Source organism: Rhinolophus ferrumequinum, chromosome X (genome assembly GCF_004115265.2).
Source record: "Rhinolophus ferrumequinum isolate MPI-CBG mRhiFer1 chromosome X, mRhiFer1_v1.p, whole genome shotgun sequence".
NCBI classification, from domain to species: Eukaryota; Metazoa; Chordata; class Mammalia; order Chiroptera; family Rhinolophidae; genus Rhinolophus; species Rhinolophus ferrumequinum.
In genome coordinates, this window is record NC_046284.1 from 24,307,976 (window position 1) to 24,323,295 (window position 15,320).

At 38.6% G+C, this 15,320-nt stretch overlaps 1 pseudogene; it reads left to right on the forward strand.

Moving 5' to 3' along the window:
• Window positions 1-859: 859 nt before the first annotated feature.
• LOC117034029 (cytoskeleton-associated protein 2-like) overlaps window positions 860-15,320 on the forward strand; it is a 106,782-nt pseudogene continuing 92,321 nt past the window's right edge.

Consider the following 15,320-nt stretch of genomic DNA (forward strand, 5'->3'; position numbering starts at 1 on the left):
AAATACAAAAAGGCAAACAAAACAAAACAAAGCAAAAAGCAGCGCCAGTTGGCTTAAGCCCACCAAGTAATCTCCAGGTTGCCCTCTGCTGTACCAAAGAGTCATCTGTGCATTGTGCAGGCAGAGCCGGTCACCTGGTACCCAGAGTGACGTTGGAACTGCAGATTTAGATGCGTGGGACTGAGGAGTCTGGATGGTAGGTTCTACAAATTCAGTGCCGTTTCTGCCCTTGCCTGCACATATGTGCACTGAGAGTAGCACCACCATCCCTGTGTCCAGTTCTCCTGAATCTTAGGGTACTTCTTCCGTGTGTGTGTGTGTGTGTGTGTGTGTGTATGTGTGGCAGGCGGAAGATTTCTGAGCTGCTGAAAGCCCAGAGCTGCGTCTGCCGCCTACTGCTGATCCCTGGGAGTGCCTCCGCAGTTGTAATTGCCCTGCCCTAGCCAGGCCAGAAAGGGTGGGGGCTGGGGATGGAGAAAAGAATCTCTCCCAGCCCAGCAAAAATCACACTCTTCCCAGCCTCTTCCCTGGGTCAGAGCCGCACGCAGGTCTTCCCAGAGCATGAGCAGTAAGGCTCCTCTCTAATCTGACACTACTCAGTTCAGGGGCCAGTTTAAATCTCTGGAAGGGCAGGGGGTAGGATTGGAAGAGTGGGAGGAGGGGCCTAGGTATGGTGTTTATGTCCTTTGTCTGAGTTAGAGCCCAACTGGAGGTCTCAGCTGAGGTTATTGCCTCAAATGCTGCATATGCTGTCCCCTCAGCAGGAGAGATCAGCTGTGGGACATAGTGAAAGAGCCCAACTCCTGGCTTTTGTGTTCTCTTTTCCATCCTGGGATCCCCTGCATCTCTGCAGTTCCGGATGCCGTTGCAATTTCCACCGCCACACATGCGGGCCGCGTTTCCACAGCTGCAGATGTGGGTCGTGTTTCCACAGGCGAAGGTGCGGGCTGCGTCCCCACAGCCGCAGATGTGGACCCCATTTCCACTCTGCTCCCTTCCCTGTTCCCCTGCTTGCCCAATTTGCCCACCTTCAAGTAATCCTTGCAGGAGTTTCTTAGCTGTTTTGCTTATTGAGCAGAGAGTCCTTTGATGAGTTATAGATGTCCCGTTTGTGATAATATCCAGAGGAGAACTTAAAAAGTGAGCCCCGCTGCCGCCATTCCTATGACGTCACTCTATACCATGCTGTTTTGATTATTGTGGCCCTTTAGTACAAGTTAATGTCAGGGAGTGTGATACCTCCAGCATTATTTTTTTTTTTCTTAAGATTGCTTTGGCTATTAGGGGTATTTTGTGGTTCCAAACAAATCTGATGAATTTTTATTCTGTTTGTTTAAAAAAGGTAGTTGGGATTTTGATAGAGATTGTATTAAATCTGTATATTGCTTTGGGTAATATGCCCATTTTAACTATGTTGATTCTTGCAATCCATGAGCACGGAATCTCTTTCCATTTCTTTGTGTTTTCTTCAATTTCTTTTAAAAATATCTTATAGTTTTCAGCATACAGTTCTTTCACATCCTTGGTTAAGTTTATTCCTAGGTATTTTATTCTTTTTGCTTCAATTGCAAAAGAATCGTGGGTTTTTTTAATGTCTTTTTCTAAGATTTCAACGTTAGTATATAGGAATTCAAAGGGTTTTGTACGTTGATTTTGTAGCCAGCAAGTTTACTGTATTCGTTGATTGTCTCTAATAGCTTTTTGGTAGAGTCTTCAGGGTTTTCTATATATAGCATCATGTCATCTGCAAAGAGTGACAATTTAACTTCTTCATTTCCAATTTGGATGCCTTTTATTTCTTTCTCTTACATGATTGCTCTGGAGAGGACTTCCAACACTATGTTGAAAAGCAGAGGTGATAGGGGACAATCCTATCCTGTTCCTGAACGTAGAGCAAAGGGTTTCAGTTTTTCACCATTAATTATGAGTTTAGCTGAGGGTTTGTCATATGTGGCCTTTATTATTTTAAGTTATGTTTCCTTCTATACCTATTTTATTAAGTGTTTTAATCATAAATGGACGTTGTGTCTTGTCAAATGCTTTTTCTGCATCAATTGATATAATCATATGATTTTTGCCCTTTATTTTGTTTATGTGATATATCACATTGATGGATTTGCGTATGTTGGACCATCCTTGTGCCCCTGGGATAAACCCCACTTGGTCGTGATGAATAATCTTTTTAATGTATTGTTGCATTGATTTGCTAGAATTTTTTTTAGGAGTTTTGCATCTGTATTCATCAGAGATATTGGTCTGTAGTTTTCTTTTTTTTTGTTATCCTTACCAGGTTTTGGTATCAGAGTATTGTTGGCCTCATAAAATGCGTTAGGAAGTACTGTCCCTTATTCAATTTTTTGGAAGAGTTTGAGCAGGACTGGTATTAGATCCTCCTTGAATGTTTGGTAGAATTCAATAGTGAAGCCATCTGGTCCCGGACGTTTGCTTTTGGGAAGGTTTCACATGACTGATTGAATTTCGTTACTGGTAATAGGTTTATTTCGATTTTCCAGTTCTTCATGGTTCAACCTAGGAAGGCTAAATGATTCTAAGAACTTGTCCATTTATTCTAGGTTATTGAATTTGGTGGCATATAGTGCTTCATAATGTTCTTGGATGATCTTTTGTATTTCTGTGACATCCATGATAACTTCCCTTCTTTCATTTCTGATTATTTTTAATTGTCTTTTCTCTTTTTATCTTAGTGAGTTTAGCCAAGGGTTTGTCAATTTTGTTAATGTTTTCAAAGAACCAGCTGTTTGTCTCATTAATTTTTTTCTATTGTGTGGTTTATTCTCTTTTCCATTTCGTTCTGTTCTGATTTTTATTATTTTCCTCCCTGGTGACTTTGGGTTTCATTTGTTCTTCTTTTTCTGGTTCTTTGAGATGTAGTGTGAGGTTATTTATCTGGGATTTTTCTTATTTCTTGTGATAGGCCTATAATGATATAAATTTCCCTCTTAAAAGTGCTTTTGCTACATTCCAAATATTTTTTTAGGGTGTATTTTCATTGTCATTTGTTTCTAAGTATACTTTGGCCTCTCTTCTTATTTTTTCTTTGACACAGTCGTTCTTTCAATATATGTTGTTTAATCTCCACATATTTGTGGTGTTTTCTGTTATCTCCTTGCAGTTGATACCAAATTTTAAAAACTTGTGATCAGAGAATATGCTTGGTACGATTTCAATCTTCTTAAATTTGCTAAGGCTCATTTTATGTTAAAATATATGGTCTATCCTTGAGCAGGTTACATGTACACTCAAAAGAATGTATTGTCTGATGTTTTATGATGAAGTGCTCTATAAATGTCAGTAATGTCCATTTCATGTAATGTGTCATTTATGGTTGCTATTTCTTTATTTTCTGCTTGGATGATCTATCCATAGCTGTCAATGATGTATGTAGGTCCCCTACTATAATTGTTTTTTGGTCAATTTCTCCCTTTAGATCTGTGAGTAGTTGTTTGGTGTATTTCGATGTTCCCCAGTTGGGGGCATAAATATTGATGACTGTTTTGTCTTCTTGTTGTATAGTCCCCTTTACCATTATGAAATGTCCATCTATATCTCTTGTTACCTTTTTTATCTTGAAGTCTGTTTCATCTGATATCAGTATGGATACACCTGATTTTTCTCTCGATACCATTTTTTTTGAGTGTTAATTTCCACCCTTTCACTGTGAGTCTAAATTTATCCTTGTAGCTGAGCTGTGTCTCTTGGAGACAGCATATGGTTGGGTTTAGTTTCTTGATCCAGTCTGCTACTATGGCCTTTTTATTAATGAGTTCAGTCCATTTACATTTAGGGTGATTATTGATATATGAGGATTTCCTATCATTCTGTCTTTGGTGTTCTGGTGGTACTGTGTCTCTATTGTTTCTTTGCCATTTTGTTGTCTGTTATTTGTATATGGTGGTATTCTATGAGTTTTCCCTGTGTTTCTTCTTTTATTATGTTACATATTTCAGCTTTGGATTTTTTTTAAGTGGTTACCATTAATTTTATGTAAAAGTAAGTTTCATGTTTATTAATTTTTTAAAAGATTTTATTGGGGAAGGGAAGCAAGACTTCATTGGGAAACGGTGTATACTTCCAGGTCTTTTTCTAATTCAGTTTGCTGTCCTTTCAATCTTAGTTGTGGAGTCCGCTGTTCGGCTCCAGGTTCAGTTGCCGTTGCTAGTTGCAGTGGGCGCAGCCCACCTTCCCTTGTGGGAATCCAACAGGCAACCTTGTGTTTGACAGGATGCATTCCAACCAACTGATCCATCCCGGAGCTCAGCAGTAGCTCATCTCAAGGTGCCGTATTCAATCTTAGTTGCAGGGGTGGAGCCCACCATCCCTTATGGGAGTTGAGGGGTCGAACAGGCAATCTTGTGGTTGAGAGTCCACTGACCCATGTGGGAATTGAACCGGCAGCCTTCAGCGTTAAGAGCACGGAGCTCCAACTGCCCAAGGCTTCGGGCCAGCTCGAAAGTTTCATATTTAGAGTATTCCATTTTCCTCAGTATGCTTATTTTCTCCATTCCTGTATTCTGGTTAAGGCCTTCACTCTCCCCCCTTTTATGTTTTTGTTGTCACAAATTATCCCTATTTATGCTGGTTGAATAGCCTCCTTCATTATTTCTTGTAGTGCAGGTCATGTGTTAGAAAATTCCCTCAGCTTCTCTATGTCTGAAATTGTCTTTATTCCTGCTTCATATCTAAAGAATATCTTTGTTGGAAATATTATTCTTGGCTCATAATTTATCCCTTTCAATAGCATGAATATTTGAGTCCATTCCCTCCTGGCTTGTTGATTTTCTCCTGAAAAATCTGATGATAATTTAATGGGCTTTCCTCTGTAGGTTACCGTCTTATTTTCCCTGGCTGCCTTGAGGATTATTTCTTTGTAGTTAATTTTTGACAGCTTCAATACAACATGCCTTGGAGAAGACCTGTTGGGATTGATGTAATTAGGTGTTCTCTTTGTTTCTTGGAATCGAGAATACAATTCTTTCCACAAGTTTTGGAATTTTTTGTCGACTCTTTTTTTGAAAATACTCTGTTCCCTCACCATTTCTTCCCCTTCTGGTATGCCCATTATTCTTATATTGCTCTTTCTAATGGAGTCAGAAAGTTCTTGTAGAGTTCTTTCATTTATGTTAAGTCTCAATTCTCTTTGTTCTTCGATCTGTGTCATTTCCAGGTTTCTATCTTTGATGTCACTGATTCTTTCCTCCATCTGATCAGCTCTATTACCTAAGCTGGCTATTTCATTCTTCGTTTCTTTTATTGATTTCTTAGTGTCCAGAATTTCCATTTGGTTCTTTTTTTAAAACTACAAGGTCTTTGGTGAAATGTTCATTTTGTTCTTTGAGTGTGTTTCTGATGTCATTAAACTGCCTGTCTGTGTTTTCTTGCATCTCATTGAGTTTTTTCAGAACTGCCACCTTGAAATCTCTGTCATTTAAGTCACATATTTCCATGTCTTTCCATTCATTTCTGGAGACTTTTCATTTTCTCTCTAAGCTTCCTTGTTACCTTGGTTATACATGGAGATTGGTGAATTTTTATTTCTCTTCCTAGGTATTTACAGGAGTGGGTTCTGCAACATGTTTGTTAAGAATAGGTCTTTCCTTTGCTTTCTGGTAGGAATTGGTAGAATGATTTATTTTTTCCCCCAACTTTCAGCCTTTAATTCGCTCTCATGCTGTAGTATTTTATTTTCTCTGCACTCTTCCTGCTTCTCAAACAAGGGGGGTATTCCTTGGAAGTTGGGCTTCTCCTCTGTGAGTTGGTTGCCTGGGTCTCAGAGCACTGCCTCCGTTGGAGGATGTGGAAATCTTCTTAAGTTCCTAATGTCTTCATGCACCAGATTCAAAGCCTGTGTGTTTCAGAGCCTCTGTTTACCCCTGCAGGGATCCATCCATATAGGTGGGGTGGAGTCAGAGTGCATTTTTTTTTAATTAATGCTTATTGGGGTGACATAGTTAGTAAAGTTACATAGATTTCAGGTGTGCAATTCTGCAATACATTATCTATATCTCACATTGTGTGTTCACTATGCAGAGTCAGTTCTCTTTCCATCACCATATATTAGACCCCGTTTACTCTCTTCTCCAGCCACCCCCAACCCTCTGGTAACACCTATTGTCTATGTCTGCGAGTTTTTGTTCCTTTTTTAATTAGTCTTGTTCTTTTACTGTTTTCAGTTTTATGTATGGCATATCAGTGAAATCATGTGGTTCTCTACTTTTTCTGTCTGAGTTATTTCACTTAGCATGATAATCTCAAGATCCATCCATGTTGTTGTAAAGGGCACTATTTCATCTTTTCTTCTGGCAGACTAGTATTCCATTGTATTTGTATACCAAATGAAATAAATGCTCCTATTTCTTTTGACTGATGCTTTACTCCATTTATATTGAAAGTAATTGTTGACATATATAGGTATTGCCATTTTATTATTCATGACTTTGATTGTTTTTTATTCATCTTAAAACAGTCCCCCCAATATTCCTTGTAATACTGGTTTGGTGGTGATGTACTCCTTTAGCGTTTCCTTTTTTGGTAAGCTCTTTATCTGTCCTTCAATTCTAAATGGCAGCCTTGCTGTGTAGAGTACCATTGGCTGTAGTTCCTTGCTTTTCATCATGTTGAACATTTTGTGCCAATCCCTTCTGGCCTGCAAAGTTTCTGTTGATAAATCAGCTGACAATCTTATGTGGGCTCCCTTATAATTTACTAGTTGCCTCTCTCTTGCTTCTTTTAGGATTCTCTCTTTGTCTTTAACCTTTGCCATTTTAATTATAATGTGTTTTGGTGTGGGCCTATTTGAGTTCATTTTGTTTGGGATTCTCTGCATTTCCTGGACTTGTACGACTATTTCCTTCACCAGGTAAGAAAGTTTTCAGTTATTAGTTCTTCAAATGTGTTTTTAATCTCTTGCTTTCTGTCTTCTCCTTCTGGGATCCCTATGATGCAAATGTTGTTATGCTTGATGTTGTCCTAGAAGTCTTTTAAACTACCTTCATTTTTAAAAATTCTTTTTGCTATTCTGAATTGGTATTTTCTGCTACCTAGTCTTCGAAGCACTGATTCGATCCTCTGCTTCATCTAGTATGTTGGTGATTCCTTCTAATGTATTCTTTTTTTTCAGTTATGGTATTCTTCACTTCTAACTGGTTCTTTTTTGTTATGGTTTCTATGTCCTTTTTTTAATGCTTTTGCTACCTGTCTGTTGAAGTTCTCGTTAAGTTCCTTGAACATCCTTATAACCATTGTTTTGAAGTCTGTCTCTTGTAGGTTGCTTGCCTCCATTTTGTTTAGTTCTTTTTCTGGAGTTTTCTCCTGTTTTTTAATTTGGAATGCATTTCTTTGTTTCCTCATTTGGGTGCCTTTCTGTGTTTGTGTCTATGTATTAGGTAAATTTTCTATGTCTCCCAGTCTTGGCCTGCTGGATTTATGTAATAGGTGCCCTAGGGCCCTGGCACACTCTCCCTAGTAACCTGTTCCAGGTGCTCCAGGAGTGTCCATGTTGTGGGTAGTGTGTGCTGTCTTGTTGTAGTTGAACCTTGAATGCTATTGGCATGTCTGTGGGTGGCATTGACACTCACCCTGAATGGCTATGGGTTTTGGCCACACCCTCAGTTTATGAGCTGCTGTGCAGGGTGGCTTACTCTACTGAATGGGGTTTGCCCCTGTGGGCTCTGGTGCCTGTTGTCACCAGCTTTGTGTGTGCTGCTTGTGAGGCTAATTGGGCAATGCTCTGCTGTGGTGTGAAGCCAACCTCCAAGTATGTTGGTTCTGGGGTCTCTTGAAAGGAGCTTTGGTGCAGGCCCAGGTCACCCACTGCCTATGACTCACTGGTGACTACCTGGTATGAGCTACAAAGTGATCCATGGTTGTTTGCTGTCTGTGGTAAAGTTGGAGGCGTGTGGGAGAGGCCATGCTGTGAACCGAGAACTACTGCCACCAGTACTGGGCCTGGGGTAGCTCTGCAAAAAGCCAGGACACTTGAAGCCTGCTGCCATCTGCTAACTCCCTTAAGGTTCAGCCCGAGATAAAGCCTTGTGCAGTAGGTGAGTTGGAAGAGGCAGCATCTCAGGTAGTCACTAGAGTGGGAAGAGTTGTGGTCACCAGGTTAATCTTGACTCTGGTTTGGTGTCAGTGCTGAGACTGGAGCTACTGAGCAAAAGTCTCAGAGTACTCTGAAGCCAGTCACTGCCTGCCTGAAGTCTGCGGACTCCAGTAGTTTTCCAGAAAGAGTGCAATATGGGTGGGGCTGGCTGCTCATGAAAAAGTGCCTCTCCTGTTGGGGGTGTTGTGGACAGGGTCCCAGGAAAACTCACCACATTATCAAATTCAGATTTGGACATCGTGGGGGAGGACTCAATACAGGAAAGATGGCACCTGCCTGCATGGGAGTAGGACCCCACACAGGGAAAATGGCAATTGCCCTGCAACCCTCACCTTAAGCCACACACCTCAGTCTGCCCCCAGATGCCTCCAACGTCCCTCGAGTCATTATTCTTGTGCCAGAGCCTAGAGTGAGTGGCTGGGAGTGAAAGAGTCTGTGTGTGAGCCATTTAAGAGGACACTTGGGTTTCCATCAGCCTTCCATCTTACAATTACAGTGGGAATTCCCACTGTTTTTCACAGCCAGATGTGGAGTCTTCTTTTCCTGGCACCAGTACTCCAGTCTAGGAAGCCTGGTGTGGTTCTGGAGTCCTTCGATTCTCCAGGGTTGAGATATACCCCTGATCCTCAACTGCCACATGGGAGTATGGTACCACCTCATCCCATCCTACCAGTCTTGACGTGCCTTCTTCTTTATATTTTTAGTTATAAAACTTCTGTTCATCCAAACTTCAGATTGTTCTCCAGGTTGATTTTTCTATAATTTAGTAGTAATTTTAACGTGTTAATGGAAGGAAGCACACACAGTGTTTATCTACATTATCTGGGATCTTCCTGGGATACATTTTCAATTCCTTGCTTTTTCTTTTCTCCTTCTGGCACCCCAATGATGTGAATGTTGATACATTTGACGTTGTCCTGTGGACCTCTTAAACTATCCTCATTTGATTGGATTCTTTTTTCTTTTTGCTCTTCTGGTTGGGTGTTTTCTGCTACCTTATATTCCAAATCTCTGATTCAATTCTCTGCCTCCTCTAATCTACATTGATTCCCTCTAACATATTCTTAATTTCAGTGATTGTAGCCTTCATTTCTGACTTTTTAAATGTTTTCTATCTCCAATTTATGTTTCCTACCTCTTTATAGAAGTTCTCACTGAGATCATTGAGCAACCTGATAACCAATGTTTTGAATTCTGCATCAGGCAGATTGTTTGTCTCCATTTTCTTTAATTTTTTTTTTTCCTGGAGATCGGTTCTGTTCTTTTATTTGGGACATGTTTCTTTGTCTACCCACTTTGGCTGTCTCCCTGTGTTTGTTTCTATGTATTAGGTAGAGCTGCTATATCTTCCAGTCTTAGTACAGTGGTGTTATGTAGGAGGTGTCCTGTGGGGCCCAGTGGCACAGTTTCTCTGGTAATCTGAGCCTTGTGTTTCATGTGTGTCCCTTGTTTTTGTTGTGTGTGTCTTTCTGTGTTAGTTGAAACTTGGTAGCTATTTTCACATCAATGTGAGGAATTGATCCTCAGGCTGATTCACTGTGAGGACTGGCTGTGACTATAATGGAGTAGCTGTTGTTCAGGGGTTGACGCCATGGAGCAGTATTCTTTTATCAGGCTCTGGTGCCTGCCCAGTCTGCTCTTTGAATGTGTTGTCTGTGGAGGCAACTGGATGGTGTTCTGGCGCAGTCTGAAGCCAGCCATTCGCTGTGCTGGCACCAGGACCTCCTGGGAGGGGCTTTGCCACAGGCCATTTTTAGCAGCCTACTGTGTCTTGCCTGGGGCCACCTGGCATGAGCCACAAAGCTCCCTGCAGTTGTCTTCCAACTGCGCCTGTCTTGGATGTGCCTGGTAGAGGCTCAGCTGTGAACTGAAGCCAGCTGCCACAAGTGCTTGACTTGAGGCTGCTCGGCAAGAGGTATGAGGCATGCCAAGACCAGATGCTGCTTTTTTGGGGTTTGTGAACCTGTGAGAGATATTAGGAAAATCTGCAGCATAAGCCAAGGCATGCTCTTCATATTGAAAAGCCACTGGAAGTGACTTGGGTGGGCCCACATTTGGGTGAGACAGGGTCTTAAGAAATCACCAGGGCATGTCAAACAGTGTTAGCTAGTTTGAAGGAGACTCAGATATAGTGGCCCACCAGCATCTGTTCACCAGGAGTTGGGAGAGCTCAAGAAAGAAAGAGTGGATTCTGCCAGCACTTCTGTCTGGGAGAAAGCTGTCCCTCTAGCCCTCATCCTGAAGCCAGACAACTCAGTTCCTTCCTGTATGTCCCTCACACCTTTCAAGCTGCTGTCCCAGTGCTGGAGCTAGAGCAAGTGAGTCTGTCAGTCAGTAAGTCCATGCATGGGCCCTTTAAGAGAATTGTCTGGGGCTCTAGCCATCCTCTGTCTCACTCAGCCACAATCTCTGCTGGTTTTCACAGCTAGAAATTATGGGGACTTCTCTCCCTGGATCTGGAACCCTGGGCTCAGGATCGTGGTGTGGGAATGGGGTCTCTTGCTCCTCAGGGAGCATCTTTACAGCTGAGATATTCCTCCCAATTTTTAACTGCTACATGTGGGTGTGTGACCAGTCCATTCCTCTTCTCTGCCCCTCCTACCAATCTCGACATGGCTTCTGTATATCCTTAAATTTCTGTTCAACTGGACTTCAGATGATTCTCAATGATGGTTTTTCTTCAGTTTAGCTGTAATTTTGATGTCCTCATGAGAGGATGCAAGCACAGCATTTACCTACACTGCCATATTGACCAGAAACCTAAGTTTAATTTTTAAGAAGTTTCCATGTGTTTTTTGACATTGTTCCTAAAATTTTACATGCCCATGAGAAATATATAAGCATTCCAGTTTCTCCAAATCATTACTAATGTTGTTGTTGGTATTTTAATTTTAGCTATTCTAGTGGGTGTGTGATAGTATGTCATTTTTAAAAAAACTATTTTGAAAGCACATCAGATTTAGAGAAAGGTTTTAGAGATAGTACAGAGAATTCCTACACACTTTCACCTTAAGATCACCCTCTTATTGAGGTTTTAATTTGCACTTCCTTACTGACAAATAATGCTGAGTACATTTCACATGACTATTGATAATTCACAACCTTCTTTTGTGAATTATATGCTCAAATCTTTTGCCTATTTTTATTGGGTTGTCCTTTTGTTATTGATTTTTAGAAGTTGGTTCTATATCATCAATATAATATTTTAAAATATATAAATATTGTGAATATTTTATCCCAATAGGTGGTTTGCATTTTCATTACTTTAATGGTATTTTTGAGGAACAAAAGCTTTAAATTTTGATGAAGCACATTACCCTTTTTAAAGATAACTTGTGCTTTTTCATGATCTGTCCAGGAAATCTTTACCCCTGTCAAAGTCTTAAAAAGTGTTCTATATTTTCTTCTAGAAGCTTTATGTTTTTAGCATTTACTTTGGTCTATAATTCATCTTTCATCAATTTTTGAGTATCGTGTGAGGTAAGAGTACAGGTTTATTTTTTTATGTGTGTATCTATATTGGTTTTCTAAGACTGTCATAACAAATTACCACAATCTGTGTGGATTAAAACAAATTTATTATCTCACAGTTCCAGAAGGCAGAAATCCGAAATCAAGTTTTCAACAGGGCTGTAGGAAAGAATCCTTTCTTACCTCTTCTAGCTTTTGATAACTTCTGCTCTTTCCTTCCTTCCTTCCTTCCTTCCTTCCTTCCTTCCTTCCTTCCTTCCTTCCTTCCTTCCTTCCTTCCTTCTTTCTTCCTTTCTTTGGCTTGTGGCAGCATGACTTCAATCTCTGCCTCCATCTTCACATGACATTCTTCTCTGTATGTCTCTTGTTGTCTCCTTGACTTGTAAGGACATCAGTCATTGGATTTAGGGCCCATCTTTAATCCAGTATGGTATCATCCTAAGATCCTTAACTAGTTACATCTGCAAAGAAACTTTCTCCAAATAAGGTCACAGTCTAAGGTTCTGGTAGAATATAAAGTTTTTGGTGGGGACACTATTCAAGCTGATATAATATTCAAGTGTTCCACCACCATTTCCTGCAAAGACTATATTTTCTCCAGACCTGGTACCTCTGTTAAATAGCCCTTATATTTGTTGCTCCAGTTCTGGACTCTATTCCAATCTATTATTCTATTTGCTTATGCTCAAAGGAATGCCAGTCTAAATATCTCTTTAGAGTATAAAAATTAGGTAGTGTGAGTCATCGATTTTGTTTTCTGTTTCAAAATTGTTGGCTATTCTTGATTCTTTATTTTTGATATATATTTTAGAAAAAAATTCAATTTCTACAAAAGTTCCTTTCGGGATTTTCAATGGATTGTGTGGAACATATAGATGACTGTGGGGAGAATTAACCTCTCGTAGAAATGAAATTGATTTAGTATGTTGACCTGTAGTCAACGAACCTTATAAATTCATTTATTATTTCCACTACCTTTTCATTTTCATAAATGCTTTAGACTTATTCTTCCTATGCTGTTGGCAAATAAAGACAGTTTTCCAGTTTGATGTCCTTTATTTCCTTTTCTTACCATATTTTGCTAACAAGAAACTCCAGTACAACATTGAATATAACTGGTGAGAGTGGACACCTTTAATTGGTTCCTTAATTTAGGTAGAAATAATTCAGTTTTTTATCAGAATATGATGGTAACTGTAGGGATTTTTTTGTTGTTGTTGCTTTTTTCAATAGATACTATTAATGAAGTTGAGGATGTTTCCTCCTATTTCTAGTTTGCTAAAAGTTTTTATCATTAACAGGTGTTAAATTTGATCAAATTCTTTTTTGTGCATCTATTAAAAATGGTCATATGGTATTTCTCCTTTATGCTTTACATAGTTACTATTTATTCTTTACATAGTTAATACCATTGATTTAGTGTTTGGATATGAAAGCTACCTTAATTCCTCAGATAAACACATATAGTCATAATATAGAGTCATTTTAATATATTCAATTGTATTCAGTTTGAATCCATTTTTGAGGATGTTTGCATCTGTTTTCTTGGGGGTGTTGATTTGTCATTTTTCCTTGTAGTGTAATTGTCTGGTTTTACTATCTGTGTAATAATCATAAAAAATATTTTGAAAGTATTTTATTCTTTTCTATTTTCTTAACAAGTTTGTATAGCATTGATTTATTTTTCCCCTGAAATGTTTGGTTGAATGTGCTAGAAAAATAATCTCATACTGGAGTGTTGGTCTTTTTCCCCCCATCATTATTGAGATATAATTGACATATAACAATATATAAATTAAGGTGTATGGGTGTTAATTTGATATACTTATATATTATAATATGACTACTACTGTAGCATTAGTTAACACCTCCATCAGTTCACATAATTGCCTTTTATTTTTCTTTTTGTGGTCCTGAACTTTCCTTGGTTGAAATGTTTTAAAGCACCGTTTCTAATGATATAAAGTTGTTGAGGTCAATTTCTTTTTGGGTTAATTTTGGTAATTTGTATCTTTGGAGGAATATGTACATTTTATCTAAGTTGTCAAATTTTTTTGTGTGAAGTTCGTAATATTCACATTTTTCTCTTTTATTATTTTAGGAACTATAATAACGGCCCCTTTCTTATTCCTGATTGTTATTTCTGTATTCTTTTAGATAGATATTTATCAAATGTATTTTTAAAATTATATTTGGGTTTACACATATCCATCTATATACTGCTTTAGCTGCTCCTACAAATTTTAATAAATTGCATTGTAATTATAATTCAATTTAAAATATATTATTTTTTTAAAGTTATACAATCATATGTTTAATTAAACATGATGAACACAAAGGTTATCATGTATAATCTGAAATGTATTTTCAGTCAAATACATTCATTTGACCCATTGAGTATAACTATATTTTTCTTTTTTAACGTGATAAAAAGATGAGGAGAGAAGACCAAATTAAATAATAAACATAATAATAAATGTAATTTAGCTCTAATAAATACAGTCAAGAGTGACTGATGTAACAGTTGATTAGTAGGTTTGAATTTATGTATCTCAAAAAATATTTTTAACACTTAGGAATTAAATTATTATGGAATTAATCATGACTTTGAATTTGAGATGATCCTATCTTATGTGCTATGTAGTATCTGCATTTGAATATTTCACTGATACTGATACTTCTTTTTTTTTTTTAATTTATTGGGGTGAAAATTGTTAGTAAAATTACATAGGATTCAGGTGTACAATTCTGTATCACATCATCTATAAATTACATTCTGTGTTCACCACCCAGAGTCAGTTCTCCTTCCATCACGATATATTTGATCCCCTTTACTCTCATCTCCCACCCCCACCCCCCTTACCCTATGGTAACAACTAAATTATTGTCTGTCTTGTCTATGAGGTTGTTTTTTTTTCTCTTAGACGTTTATCATTTATATCCCTCACATTGTGGACCCCCTCCCCCCATCCACTATCTCTCTGACATCGCACCAAGCCATCCCATTTCCACTGTATCCACTCCCAAAGCTGTACTCTGCCTCTTCTAAATGTATACATACATATATATACATATATATATATATATATATATATATATATATACACATATATATATATAAAATATTATAGTTGGCATTCATTATTGTACAGCTTCAGGTGTACAGTGCAGTGATCAGGCATCTACATCTTCCCTGAGATGGTCTCCGAAATGAGACACATGTCTATTGGCTACCCTACAAAAACTTTACAACATTATTCATTACGTTCCCCAGATTAATTTTCAAAACCCCATGGCCATCTTGTGGTTACTGATTGTTTTCTAATCCCCTCAACTCCCCCCTTACCCACACCCCCCCACCCATCTAGCAACCCTCAGTTTTTCCTCTTTGTCTCCAAAACTGTTTCTGATTAGTTCATTCACTTATTCTTTTCTTTAGATTCCGCATATAAGTGAGATCATATGGTACTTATTGTTCTCTGTCTGACTTATTTCACTTAACATAATGTTCTCTAGGTCCATCCACGTTGTTGCAAATGGTAAGATTTCATTCTTCTTTAAGGCTGCGTAATACTCCATTGTATAAATGTCCACATTTTCTTAATGCACTCATCTACCGATGGGCATTTCCGTTGTTTCCATGTCTTAGCTATTGTGTATAGTGCTGCAATAAACATAGGAGTGCATAAAGAGTTTTGAATTGGAGTTTTGGATTTCTCCGGATAGATAC